The sequence below is a fragment of the Manacus vitellinus genome, unplaced genomic scaffold, assembly GCF_001715985.3.
Source record: "Manacus vitellinus isolate BGI_N305 unplaced genomic scaffold, ASM171598v3 scaffold_5_pilon, whole genome shotgun sequence".
In the NCBI taxonomy this organism is placed as follows: Eukaryota; Metazoa; Chordata; class Aves; order Passeriformes; family Pipridae; genus Manacus; species Manacus vitellinus.
Window position 1 is genome coordinate 24,099,232 of NW_021940682.1, and position 15,190 is coordinate 24,114,421.

The window sequence follows — 15,190 nt, forward strand, 5'->3', positions numbered from 1 at the left end:
CTTGTATGGTAGCCAGCTAATATAACTTCTGTTTGAACAAGCATAGTGATCCTGACCTGCAGCCCCTGTACACAGAGGAGTAATCAATCCACAACTGAATTAACATAAGCAGGCACAGGCTGTGCTGCACTGCACAGATTCCCCTGCTCAACAGCCCCTCTTGCTCTCCACCACCCTACCCCAAGAACAAACCTTAAGCTCTTCAGTGGTATAGGGCTCTATTTGGCCACAATTGTGCATGTGTGATGGGTAGAATCACAGGAGGGAGCAAAGCTCTTCTCAGTGGTGCCCACTGACAGGAGAAGAGGCAACAGGCACAAGTGACAGCATGTGAAACTGCCTGAACACAGGAAAATACACAGAGAGGTTATGGAGTCTCCATCCTTGGAGATGCTCAGAACCCAACTAGACACAGCTCTGAGCAACCTGCAGTAGCTGATGCTGCTTTTAGCAGGGCTTGCAGTAGATGGTCTGCAGAGGCCCCTGCCAGCCTTGGCCATTCTGTAATCCTGAAATTCTTGGAGGAGGTGTAATTCTATAGGGTTTTTCCATTAGCTTCATGGATATTATTTGTATACTTAAATGGAATTCAACAAAGAAATCAGTCATGATCAAAGCTGAGCCAAAGCAAGAAAGAAACTGACAGTTTCCTTTCTCTTACCTTAAACTGACCTTACCAATGGGCTTGCTGATACCTGCCTGCTGTAATGCTTAATGTGGCAGCTGGTTCTTTCCATACATCTTGTCAAAAGAGCTCTTCTATGAGTTGCTCTGATCTACAGCACTGAAACATGCTACCGTTTAAAAAGTACTCCCAAAATTATATGATTAAGTATAAGCAATCTTACCTGTCTTGTTTTTTATCTAAAATGCTACAACTTTCAGGCTTTAAGTTACTGCATGCAAGATGATGTCCCGTGTGTGCTGGCCCATAGGGTTACAAGACAAGGACTTGTTATCTGAAATGTCACTAGTGCCTTTGATCTTTTTTTGAAAGATGGGACCATTAAGGGCAAAAGAAATGGGATAGCATAAGTGCATGGAAGAAAACTTGCTGTGCCCATTCCTCTGTAGAAGCATCTTTTATTAAACAGAAGCGTGCATTTTTGTTTATTCTAGCAGCTCTTTTTCATATCATCTTATTACAAGTTGAAAAGAAACTAAAAATAATTAAAATTTTGTCCTATGATTAATGTAAGTAACACAAAGCTTGGTGCAAATAGTGCTCTTTACAGTTCATACAGTTGTTCTCTAGTGAGTTGAACTTAAGCTAACATCTAATCTTGAAGCCTTCAGTGGTGATATTTTTAAATTTCAGAGATGGTCAGGATTAAGTTACTGGTCATGAATAAAAAAGCTCATTGTAGGAAGCTTCAGATGCCTTGGCATTTTGGTTTCTTCCAGTGAATCTTAGTAAAGATCAGTGAAGCTTAAACTGTACATGAGCTTTTCTCATCTCCTGTTACATGAGAAACCCGCAGGAGAAATAATACAGAGCTTAGGTTTTACTGTTCAGTGCTGAACTGCATAGATTTTGTGAGGCTTCTAATCCCTGCCATTCCCCTCCTTCCTGAGTTTATCCCATCACAGTGCAATGCAGTTCTGCAGGCAGCTGTCTGAGGAGATTTCTGAGCTGTGAAGAGGAATACTGGGTAAAATCAGTATTCAAATGTTACGTGTAACAGCTTATTCAGTTATTCTTTTGTGCAGATGGGAGACTATTCAGCAGAAAATAACTCTTTAGTGAGGAAAATTCACAGCCTTTTTGTCTTTGCAGGCATTAAAGGAATGATACTTCATGAAATAATATGAAACTCCATGAAGTTCTACTGCTTTGAGCAGGAGTTTGTGTTAGGTGACTTCCTGAGCCCCTTTCCAACCTGAATTATCCTGTGATCCTATTTTTAAACTGCCTTCAATGGGTAACTAAATTTTGCTTATGCCTTGTAGCATTTGTGTTTTATACTACAAGCCAGGCATGCTTAGCCACTGCCAAGTAATAGTCTGTAATTCATAGGGAAGCCTGGAGATTTTAACATGATCTCCAGAAAGCTATGCTGCAGACGTGTGGGAAGCAGCTGCTCCTTAAGGAAGAAGAGGATTTCTCATCGTTCTGTTATTTGTCTCTTTCAGGTCTATAAAGAATAAAAGTTGTAGCTATTCCTAAGGAAAATTAAAAACTAGCTTATTTGGAGATTTGTGTGGTTTCACTGCCCTGCTGTCTACTTAGGAATCTGCTCCTTCTTCTTAAAGTTACTGTGGGGTTTTTTCTGGTTTTATGAATTTAAGATCAGTTACTAAAAAACGATTCTCTTACAGCTGTATGAAGTTAATGAAATCTATATTATTGTTCTAGTGGATCAAGAACAAAGAGCACTGAAAACATACTTTTCAGTCATAGAAGACTATAATTTACACGGAATTGATAAACTGACTTTTCTTCTACCTTAGTTCATGGAGCGGTGGTGTTACAGGCTTCTACCTAAGTTTTAGAGTTGCATAAAGTATCAGTGAGATTAAATGAAATGCAGTGCCAGTTCTGCTGTTACATACAAATGCTCCCTCTTTTGCCTTGAGTTCCAGAAATACTTTGCTATACTTAGACAACTCAGTGTTATATCAGGTTTGGATTCTCTTTTTAATGGTTCTCTCATAATTGCCTATAAAACTTTTAATGCTAATGTAGGAAGCATAACATTATGAAACTGTCATTCTGATCTTAAAATCTGTGTAACAGGAAAAAGCTTCTGTCAAAGAGTCCACGTATAAGCTGTATAGTAAAACTAGCTGGCTCACTGACTAAATGTTAATGTGAGATGATTCAAACAGAAATTCAATATTCTACCTATTGAAAAAACAGCCAGATTTATGCAAAACAGTTGTCACGGCCTTTTTTTTGTTAGATAAAGCACATTGCTTTTGAAACTAAAACAGATTTAAAATAATGATATTTAGAGGATGTGAGGGAGTGCCTACAACACTAAGTTTCAATATGCTGTGTTTTAGCTCCCTACCTTAAAGGTGCAGAATTTTTTTTAAATTTTCTTCTGTAGAACCAGTATATTGCAACATGTTTAATTTCAAATGCATTAACGTTTCAATAAAAAATAAACCTAACAGCAGGAGGTTAAAAGTACTTGGAGCTGCCATTTTTAAAGAGCTTGGGATAGCAGGAGTGCCTAAGCAATTCTGCAGGCATGTCAGTACTTCAATATAGTTGTTATAGCTTTAAATCTTACTGACTTCAGTCTTTTTCAAAAGGGCCACAAACAGTCCAAATCTGAATATCAACTAAATGATCAAGTGTCATTTTGATACCAATGAAGAAGTGCTACAGGCTTTTTGATCACTGGATGAGGAGTTGAGCTGATAAAATGCTACTTCAGAACACTACTTTACATTGCTTTCCTCATTACTGTCCCTGAAGGCAGTCAGCATAACCAATAGACCCCTCATGTTTGTTTTCCAAACTCATGCTTCATCTCTGACAATCATTGTCAAAAAGATTGGAATGCTGGAACATACTCATGCATACTATCATAAAACCAATGTGAAACATTGCACTTGGAATTGATCCAAGTCCAACAGTTAAGCCATAGATAGCTATTTCCAAACTGACTATGTTTGGGATATTGCCAAATACAACAGAAGTGCTCTTGTGGCTTCCTTGCATTGCTTCAATCTTGTAAGGTTTGATGGTTGTAGTGTAGCTCAGAAATCAGGCCTTTGAGGAAACTTCATGGAAAAATATATTTAAGTACTAACCACCTTAATAAAATTATACAGCTCAAGAGGTTTGCTTTTGTGTTATGAAGATTGATTTGTTATTTTTCTGTTCATGCTTGTTGTTGCTGATACTCTACCATCTCCAAGCTTTTGAACAAGCTTTGACACCTGCCAAGGAGGATCAGCTGGTGTTGGGGATCTCTTTTGCTATCCCAGGGGAAAGCATGGACAAGTTGCAACTTGTTAAATATCTATACAGTCAGCCTTAGCTTTCCAGCAAAACTGTTCCTGTTCTGAGCAAACTGCTTGGTCTAGTTGCAGGGGGATGTGATCAGTTTGCCACTGAGCTTTTCACACAGTGGGATTGTAGTGCCTGATGCTGGCTCAGGTTACCTCCTCTGCTCTGCTCCTCTCTTCTTGCACAATCCCCTCTCTTATGCCATTTCAACAGCTTCTGTGACAGCCTTGTCAACCACACCGGAACTGCTTCTGGGTAAACTGCTGCTGCAAGCTGATGCTTATGGAATGCTATGGCTGCATTAGCTGTTCTCTGCATAGCAAAACTCTAGCAGAAAGGTGCTCCCCCTGTGACTTCTAGTGCCCTAGTCTAGAGGTGGAGGAAAGAACAGCTAAAGAACTGCAGATGAAGGGAGTTAAGGAGGAGCTAAAAGGAGAGAGTGGAAAGAAAAGCGTAAGCAGCAAGGAAGTTGCTGAAAACTTATAGGGAAGAAAAGCAGGGTAACAGGGTAGGAGTGAAAGGAGGAAAAAGAATGAATATGCAGGTTGAAAAGCTCATCTCTCAAAGCAGATTTATCCAGCTTGAGGCACTAATGTCAACAGTGCTACAAACTATGCCCTCTATCAGTTCATACTATTGCTTGAGTATTTCAGTTACCTTCTTGTTTTGGTTGGGAGGAGATTCACTGTGCTGTGAATCTGAATACCAAAATTTGACACACACTATGGATTCTAGGATTTCACATTAAGTGATGATAGGTTTGAGGGAGTGTAACAAGACTAGAACACCAAATATTCTTGGTAAACTTATGTAAGAAACCTAATCTAGTGGGTTTTTTTATTTAAAATACCAAAATTAAATGTGGATAACATAATTAGGTGGTGTATCACAGTAAAGTGTGCCTTTTTGCAAGCGTTCATATATTTTTGGTGAAGACATAAGTTTCATGATCATATTGAATACTAAGGCAGAAAAACTTCCTTGCAGCAGGAGTGATCTTGAAGGCAGCTCTTGTAGCAAGCATGTAGGACCCTTTTCTGACAACTGTGAAAATCAAAAAACAGTGTCTGTTTTATGGTTGCAAGAACAAGCTTTTTATACTAACAACAGGCTGTGTTCTTCATAATGAAAATCTGGTTAAAGATGAATTTTCTTAAACTAGACTGAAAGTAGCCAGCAAACAATTTCTAAGTAAGAATTAGGGCAAAAATATAAGGATTGCGCAGAGTAAATCAGGTGCACTCATCTCTAAGAGGCTGCCTTCTGATTATTTTAGCATGAGTTTAATATTTTGTCTCCATCAGAAAGATTGTGTGGTGTGAAAATACTTGTTAGGTTGCAGCCTCGCAGCATACTGAAGGAAAACTGCCTGGGTTAGTTCTGAATGGGCAGAAGCCATCAGAGTATGTTTCCTGGGCAATTCCTGTTACTGCATCTGCAAAAGCTGTGGTGCCCAGGTATTCCTACTATCTCTGAAAGGCAATTGCAGTCATGTGCTGCATATCTTGTCTGCTATGTGGCCCTGTTGACTCTCCCCGCAGCTGGGACCAGTCTCCACAGTACCTGAATTGCTAATTGCCTCTGTAAAACACCCTGGGGAATTGCAACTGGATTGTGATGGATATTCCCAATATAGTGTGTCCATATGCTTGCAATTAGTAGTGAGAAAGATGATAAAAACAAGTAATGTTCTGTGATACAAGAGAATGCTACAGGGAACCTTAGCAGTGTTCCTGTAAACTTGTTCTAATGAGGAAATCGGGGACACCCTTCCCAGCTTCATTTTGTGATATTAAGCAGATGCCTCCTTCTGCCTCACTCCACTCTACTGTACATGGCTTTTTCAGCTATTCAGAAGTTGTCTTTCTCTGAAATAAAACCTGTCATTATGCTCAGATTAGCATAAAATTTCAAAATATTAGATCCCCTGCAAGAAGGGTCTGACATAATCCGACACTCATCTAGCTATGCATGTATACAGCCTTCCTGCAGGAGAGGGAGTTTTAAAAAAGGAGGTGTGCAACAGGGAAAGTATTTTCAGTTTGGACTCTACCCCCAAAATGACCCACTATGTTCATATGCCTCATCAGTGGAACAGGGCCCATTGAATAGATTTTTATCATTTTACAAGCATCATTTGACAAGATGGAACTGCACCGCTTTTTGAATCAGATCACCAATGTCTAGCTGTCTCATTTATAGTGGCAGCTTTTGTACTCAATACAGGCACACAAACAGAACAATGCATTTAATAATAAAACTTCTGAGAGTCTGAAACAAATACCACCCCCTTTATTTTTCTGTTTGCATCAGCCACACAAATAATATTAAAGAGAAAATCTATACAGTAGCAGCAGGAAGCATCTGTGGTACTCTGTCATGTTGTGGGTTTACTAACTGTCATGCTGGAAAGCACTCTTCCTGCCCAAGCAGCCACTGCTACAACAGAAAAAAAAATAAACAAACAAAAACTCCCACAAACAAACAAAATAAACAAACAAACCACCAAAATTGAGTACAGATGCAGGCTTTCCTTGTCCAGACACGGAAGCCTGTGCCCTGCTCTGGTACAGCAATGATGAACACAGATCAATCTAGGGCTGCCTATGAAGTGACAAAAATGTAATCTGTAATGTTGTCTCTCTCTCTCTCATGTGACCCTGTCGTTTTTGAAACAATCCTGAATCTGAGCAGCTCCCACTGCTGGCCAGAAGATACAACAGAAAAACTAAAGCAAGTGCTTGAAAGCAATGACCAGGACTGCCATACTCCTGTCCCACTGGACAGGTAGTTACCCTAAGGGAAGAGTGGAATCCAGTTCTACTAGTTCTTTTAAACATGTTAACAAAAATCTAGTTCAGCCCTAGTAAAATAACCTGGTGGCTCAGTCCTTAGATACATGCCACAAAGGGGCAGCAGAGGAGAGAGCAGTGGCATTTCTAATTCAGTGCCTAAGTAATTTCCGGATCAGTCATGAGATACAGAGTGAAGGATCCTTTTTAGAGGATGCATGGTTGCTGTAGAGCTGGAAGACTTGCATTATGATATTGCCAAGCAAATGCATATAGCACAGCCCTGTGCTAAGCACCTGAAGTTTCTGGTGGGTCAGACTTTGGTCTTCAGCAAGCACTTAGCAGAAGAAACTAACATCACAGATCAAATGTGGTATGTGCACCAGGCTGTTCAGCCAAAACCATTCCTGCTCCACTGACTGCACTCTTCTGCTTTGTTCTCCATCTCTCTGGGTACTATTTTGCCCCTCTTTTGCCACTATAAACAGAGTTGTTAAACTGGACATCATAGTGGAGTTCCCAGAAGATAATTGGCCCACTGACTTCCCCTTGAGATGTTTTAACAGCTACATACTCCCTTCCTTCTCTTGTTAGCTGCAGATATTCAAGAACCATTAGGTTCCTTATTTTCCGATAATAGTGGCATATTATTTTTCCTCACTTGTTTTTTAAATTACGTTTGTTACCATTTCTCTTATTTGGACATGGCAGTCCTGGTCATTGCTTTCAAGCACTTGCTTTAGTTTTTCTGTTGTATCTTCACTGTTCTCTCATATTTGATATATTTATATGTGTTTTCCCTTAGTCCTCCTTGGGTAAGTGCAGACAAGCAAGCTTATGGAAGACAGCAAGTAAGGTAATCTCCATTTTCCCCTCCCATCAGCAGCAGAAAAAATAAATTAGTATAGGAATTGTCATGGTGGTTGTTACTGGTTGAGCATGAGGTAGCTGTATGCTAACAAAACCAGGAAAACTAGTCATCTAAGTGTGTAGTTTCACAGCTTCTCTAAGACAATGTGTTGGTTATACATTACGAAAAGAGCAGTCCCTCACTTAGCAGCAAGCTGCAACCACTTAATGTGTGCCAGGTACCATTGATCTGATCCTGAGAAGAACCAATTCAATGCACTAAACTAGCAGAGCACTAAACCAACAATAAATAAGCAACCCCACACTAATATTCATGCTGGTTTAGCTTTTTAAACCACTTCACTCTTAGGTCAGATGACCACTAATGCCAACACAAAAAGAAAGTGGGATGATGCCCCTTTTGGTAGCAGCTCACCACTAGATTTGTGTCTGTTTCAGTACTATATCTAAGTCTAAATATGGGACACAGACACAAGAAATTCAAAATTAACACAGCAACTTGATTTTAAAAACACTTGAGATGAGCTATTTTTAAATTGGCATATACAGACATACTGTTAATGCACAAACCTTGACACTCCTTGCTGATACTGGACTGCCTGTTAAGCTTCAGTGTGAGCTAGGAGACACCTAAACCAAATTTAGAATTTATCAACACAATCAAGACGTATTTAAAATACCCTTTAAGTTCTGACTTAGGCCCAAACCACACTGTAAATCCAGATACTGCTATAAATCACCATATCAAAGGCAATGCAAGAAACACAGAAATGGCCATTCCCTTGTTCTTCCATGTCTCCGATACCACCAAAAAAATCCCCAACAAATAGCTAGTGGAAAACAAGATTTTCAGATGTATGTTGGAACTGGATGATTTTTAAGGTTGCTTTCAATCCAAACTATTCTATGATTCCATGACATACACAAATACAATACTGCTGATGTGAATTTAACCAGCTGACAGAAGTGACTAATTCTGTCTTAAAGTTAACATAATGAAAAAGTACAATAAGAAATAGGATCTGAACAAGTCATGACACAAAACAAAACATTGGTTGAATCTGGAATGATATCAGGATTATTAAACAGAAAATGTAACTAGCCAAGTGGGACTGTGTTATGCACTTTTATAGGCAATTTTCACAAGCGGCCTTTTTGACAAAAACTCTTATAACTCTGAATTTTGGGGTAAGTATTCCTTGGAAACACACTAGTAATTTCTTGGAACCCTGAAATGAGTATTGTGAGTCAGACATTAATACTCTTTCTGATTTTTCTATAATCCATAAAATTAGTTTCTTTAGAGTGCACATTTTCAACAGCAGTCTTCCACCTTCCACAATAGCCTTCACCACCATGTATGCTTTTATGGAAATGTGAAAGCAAGTACAGAAAAAATTGCAACATTCTTTTCCTTGGTCTTCACTGGTGTATCATCAATTACCTAGCCTCACTGATACACTTTGGATTATTACACAGCCTCCAGTTCATGCTTCTGTCTCATACCCTGTCTGTCTATCTACGTACAAAGGAAAATTTGAGGTTTTTTTCTGAGTGTTGCTAACAGCTTTTTGGGTTCCTGATCAATTGTAACTGAAGCTGATGAAAACAAGTGCTCCTCTACATTGTCGTACTAAAATGAATTCCACGATGTACAAATACCAAGTTCCTCGTTAACACCCAGGAAACAGACTTATTGCCACCTTTTATTCATAAATTTCTCAGCTAAGCCAGAGTTTGGTTTCATAGAATTTGGACTCCAATAAGCTGCAATTTTTTCTCAAAAACTAAGTGAGCCCTGATATCAAGAGTTCATTTTTCTAGTTAGATTTCTTATTTTAGATTCCTTGTTCATGTTTATTCTATTCCCTATTTCATTCTCCTTTAAGTGAAATGTTGCCTTGTAATACATACCTAAACAGATACTTCACCAAACTAGGCATCTCCATACAAGACCATCAATTTTTATCTACTCACTCTTGCAATTAATATCCACATTACAATAGATGATGCTGTTGTCAAGCAGTACTAAATGAAGATACTCTATAAACATCATTCTATGTAGCATCTGCTGAAGAATTAATAAACTTGTACTAACCTTTGCTACTAAATGTAGCTACCTTAGTGTACTAAATTCTCCCAATCTTCTTCTAGCTCTCATGAATCAGGTAAAACACATGAATATTTCTTTATTTTTAAACATACATTACCAAACAATTTTGCTAAAGTAACTTGATTCCAATACATTCAATTTTGCAACATGACAAAATTTCAGGTATTGTAGACAGTGGCAAAGAGCCACCATACGACAAATCTATTTAGAAAACAACTGCTTTATTTATTTTTAGAAAACCTGGGTGCAAGTGCATTGAAATAGAAGTACTTACACACATACCCATCTTACTGGCAACACAGCAAGTATTACTGGTATCTATCATCCATTAAAACTTTCGGAAAAAAAAAGAAAGAGAAAGATGCTCTTTAAATTTGGAATTGCACGTGGGTATTCAACTATGTAGTGACGCCACTGCTATAAAACACCATAATAGGATTATTCCAGAAAATTTCATAGTAAAACCTCTCTCATCATCAGAAAATAATCAGTGACTGCAAGTTTTCTCGGATTGAAATAACACACATCCATCATAAACAATAAGAGTTGTCTGACATTGAAGGTAACACGAGAGGTTTAAATGCAGCTCAGCTCATGCTTCAGCTGCATATTACTACGTCAGTATTTTTACTGAGGTGTTTGGGTACTTAAGGAGGAACCTTAAGGGATTTTATCCCCATAGTCATTAAAAAGATATGTATCTTTTATACAAAAGCATCTAACTGAAAGGAACAAACAGAAGAAAAATCTTAGGATAACACACCCACTTTTATACAAATTCTAATTACTTTAAGGCAAGTTCTTTGGCAGAGTAATTGTCACTCTCAGCTTCTAATCCAGATGGTTGTTTTAAAGTGCTGGTTTTAAATTATGCATTTTTCTTTCACATGTGTTTCCCTTCAGGCACTTTGAGTTCTCTTATTTATTCTTCAATACAAATGCAACCCCTACACTGAATAAGAGAAAATCTCAAACATCCATCAGCTACAACAGCTCACTGGCCATTTTTGTGGCTCTCCTCTGGATCTACTCCAACAGGTCCACATCCTTCTTGGGGGTCGCAAAGCTGGATGCAGCACTCCAGGTGGGGTGTCACGAGAGCAGAGCAGGGTAGAGGGGCAGAATCACCTCCCTCGATCTGGTGGTCATGTTACCTTTGATGCAGCCCAGGATATGGTTGGCTTTCTGTGCTGTGAGCACATATTGCAGCGCCATGTCCAGCTTTTCATCCACCAGTATTTCCTTCTCCACAGGACTGCTGTCAATTCATTCATGTCCCAGTCTATATTGGTACAGGGCGTTGCCTCAAGCCAGGTGCAGGACCTTGCACTTGGTGTTATTAAACTTTATGATGTTTCTACAGGCCAATCCTCAAGCCTGTTAAGGGTCTCTGGATGGCATCCCTTCCCTCATTCCACCACTCAGCTTGGTGTCATCCAAAAACTTGCTGAAGGTGCACTCAATCCCACTATCTATTTCATTAATAAAGATATTAAATATTATTGGTCCAAAAACAGACCCCTGGAGGAATACCACTCAGCACTGGTATCTTTCTGGTTGTGGCCATACAATTCCCTATTCTTTTAATAGTCCATCCACCAAATCTATGTCAATTTAGCAGTAAAAGCGTTAGGGGGCAGCATTAAAGGCTTTACAGAAGCTGTAGGTAAGTAACATCAGTTACTCTTCCTTTGTCCACTGATGCAGTCACTCCATCACAGATCACTAGATTAGCTGGACATTATTTGCCCCTGGTGAAGCCGTGTTGGCTGTTTTTAATCACCTTTATATAATCATCTTCCATATGCTTTGACATGACTTCCAGGAAGACCTGCTCCATGACCTCATTGGGCACAAAGGTGAGGCTGACTGGTCAGCAGTTCCCAGCGTCTGGGTGTGATACTCCCTCTCCTCCAGTCACTGAGGTAGTTACTGGTAATACTGGTATTCACACTGTGAATGGTAGTCACAGCTTGACTATCATGACTTTTCAAATATGGTGGAGGATGGTTTAGCAGCTATATCTGCAAATTCCCTCAGAACCCTGCGATGTTTCTTAGACCAAAAGTAACATCATATATATTCCAAATCATCCTTGCATTTCAAATCTTTATGTTTGATACTCATTTCTTTTCCATTTTCTTGCTGCTGTTGGTAAAGAGCCTTTAATGGGATTTTGATAAGAAAATTTAAAAAGAACAAAAAACCCAACACTATTCCACAAGTTATTTTATAGGTTTAATATTTGTTTTATTTTCATAACCATTTTGATGGAGAAGGAAAAAAAATGTAGGATCAGAGGTTGGAAAGATCCAGAGGACATATGGTATAATGGTTCTACAACAGTAAGACAGCCTGTAAATCTTTGTGCCCTGAGACTATATTCTTTTCCTGCCTGTAGGTGGATGAATAATCAACACAGTGCTGGCAAAGCATATCTCACACTCCCCTCTAGTGCCCATGGAGCACCACCACCTGCCAACAGCCCAAGGGCCAAAGGCCTCTTGGCGGTCTGGACAGCTCTGTTGCTAACGCAGCTGTTCCCAGTGTGATCCCACATAATTAAAGCTGAGGTTCTTAGTTTTATTGTAAAGTAGGATTAATATTAAGTTAAAAGCCCTCATTTTAGACAGGAAAGAATTTTTGAAGGACAAGTATATTATTTTCCCCTTGTGCACATGCACTGTATTACATCACATATTTAATTATGAAATCATATGTGATCAGTGTTACTGATATGTGCATTGCAACATACATGCACCAAGGTTAACAAATTTGTCCATGTGTCCTTGAATTCTAAACATCCTTTTACTAGGTCCTTTCCTGCAGTGGCCATGCAGCCTGCGTGAACTTGGAATTCCAATCTTAAAGTGTTCTTCTGTAGACATAATTTCTGTCTGGACATGTACTACCTTAACACAGAGCCTGAGAGAAAAAACTCCATAGCTGCTGAAACAACAGCCTACTGAGACACAACACTTGGAACATATTTTCTGAGGCACCATTTATCATTGTCATCACAGTGCCCAAAAACTTATTACAATAAATTGCACTTGCATATCACAGAACAGTTATTCTCAACCTTAAAATAACAATACCAACTCATAATTGTATTAAGAGTCGCAATAATCTTAAAATAATTCTAAAAATAAAACCTATACATGCTAATGAGGAAACATAATCAGCATAAAAACTATCACCTGCCAGCTTTATAACTACAGTCATTATAGATAATTAAATGGCTGCAGCAAGGGAATACTTTGCTTTCTACAAGTATTTGGGAGTCTTCAAAGCACTCTCAGGTGAAGAGAAACAGCAAGGAAGAGACTAACTTTGTAAGTCCTACAATCTGAGAAACACTCTTCCATCAATTTGTAGAAAGAGGGATGCCACACTCTCTCTCTCTGTAATTGCAGCCCTTCCTTTTCTTTATGTCTATCACCTGATATTTTATAATTCAGGACTTTCATGGGCAGGTAGAAACTCCAGTTTATTACTAGTACCTCAAAATTAGTAAAATATACTGAGCTGCTGCAAGCATAGCTAATGTGAAGAAGGCAAAAGGAAAAGTATTCAGTGTGGCTGTGAATTGTCATTTAGTTCAATGTCTAAATAAAATAACATGTCGACTGGGTTTTAAGCAGCTTCCAGAACAGATCTGAACCTGAAAACATAAGGTACCAGAAATACTGAAATACCACAACACACAACTAAAGCAGCACAGAAAGTAGTTTCTCTCATTCAGGAGACGACAAAGAGACAAGAAGACACGCAATAACTTAAGAGCACATGAAGTTTGGTATTAAACCTGTTTCCCTGGGTGATAAGATGTAAATGTAGCTTGGCTGTCTCCCTGACATCATTCACAGCTGATAAAACCTGGGAGAAAGAGGATAGTTGGAAAAAATGTTGAGAAAGGCTGGAAGACTTCAATAGTGGTGAAGAAGCCAAGTGAATCTATTTACTTAACTTACTGTTCCTGCAGTGGGGTAGAAAGTGAAACATTTAAGTCTTATCATTACCAACTTTTAAAATTCTGTATCTTACTTTGTGATAACTAAAACAAAAGGATGGGAGGATGAGCTGTGTAGGAAAAAAAACAAAAAAAACCAACCAAACCTCTACCAATAAGCCAAACCAAGAACAAGTAATGGCATAAAACTGTAGCTTTTGCTTGTTCCAAGTTAAAGTCAATGTATCCTGTCCCACACTTATGTTTTTAAAAAACTTTCATGTTGAGAAGCTATAATGGCAAATTATCAGCCTGTATAATGTCAATGTAAGGAGTGGCTAGTAGGTTTTCACAAAAACCTCCTTATATACTGGTAGTGATAATCCTGCTCTTTTCACCACTTTTAAAATTATTATTTTAAATGTCCATTTCATGGTTAAACACAATTGATTTGGAACTGTCCTATAAGTGACAATTCTTATACGTTGGCCTAATTACTGACCTGATTCTGTAGATGGAAGAGTTTAATGTCAGAAGAAACTATGAAATGCAGACTGGATTTAAAAAAGAAAACAGGGTAATTGCAGTATGAGTTACTTCTTCAGGAACACTTGTGTATCCAATGACAGCTTTGCTATCACAGTCCTCCGTTTTGCTAATTTACGTCATCCCTCTTTTTACTAGCATAGCTATTGGAGCAGTACTTTTCCAGTGAGGTTAGTTCCCTTATCTTGTTGCCCGTAACAAATAAAAACACAAACCAACAGAGTGCCGGTTTATGCGGTGCTTTATTCGGGGCCCCGGGAACCTGAGGACTAGCGTCCCAAGTCAGGATTCCGAAGACCTCCATTCTCAGTTCAGCTTTTATACACAAACAAGTTTACGTGCAGTTTCCACAGCAAAACAGTTACATTCAGTTACAAACAAGCTCATAGCAGTTTCTACAACAAAACAGTTACATTCAGTTACAAACAAGCTCATACTTCATACTGATAACAATTAATAATCATCTACTCTAATCATCAATCTGCTTAAGCTGTCTTACCCCTAGAAACTGATTAACAGACCCTTACCACATCCAAGGTAACAAATCATTATATACATGCTTGACTAACTCCTTTGATTGTTGTTGCCATCTCTTCAGCACATTCCATGCTCACAAACAAAGTTGCTAACTTACTACTTTAAAGTGTTGCTTTCTAGGCCTACTCTCCTACTAAGCCTAAGCCATTCTACTACTAAATTTGAATTATTCTGCAACAATCTAGCTTACCATGAGGCTGCATAAAAATTCACAGCACTACTAACACCAACCAGACCTTTCGCTACTCTTGAGGATTTTGCTTGTTCAGGTTTGCTGGCAGCTGCCCCGACAGTCCCCAGGGAGCGGCAGATGGAAGCGGTTCCGCCCGGCACCCGGCCGGGACAGCGCCTCGCACCCCGGGCTCAACACCGACGGCCACCACCTGGCTGGGGAACCACCGGCACTGGGGGTTCCC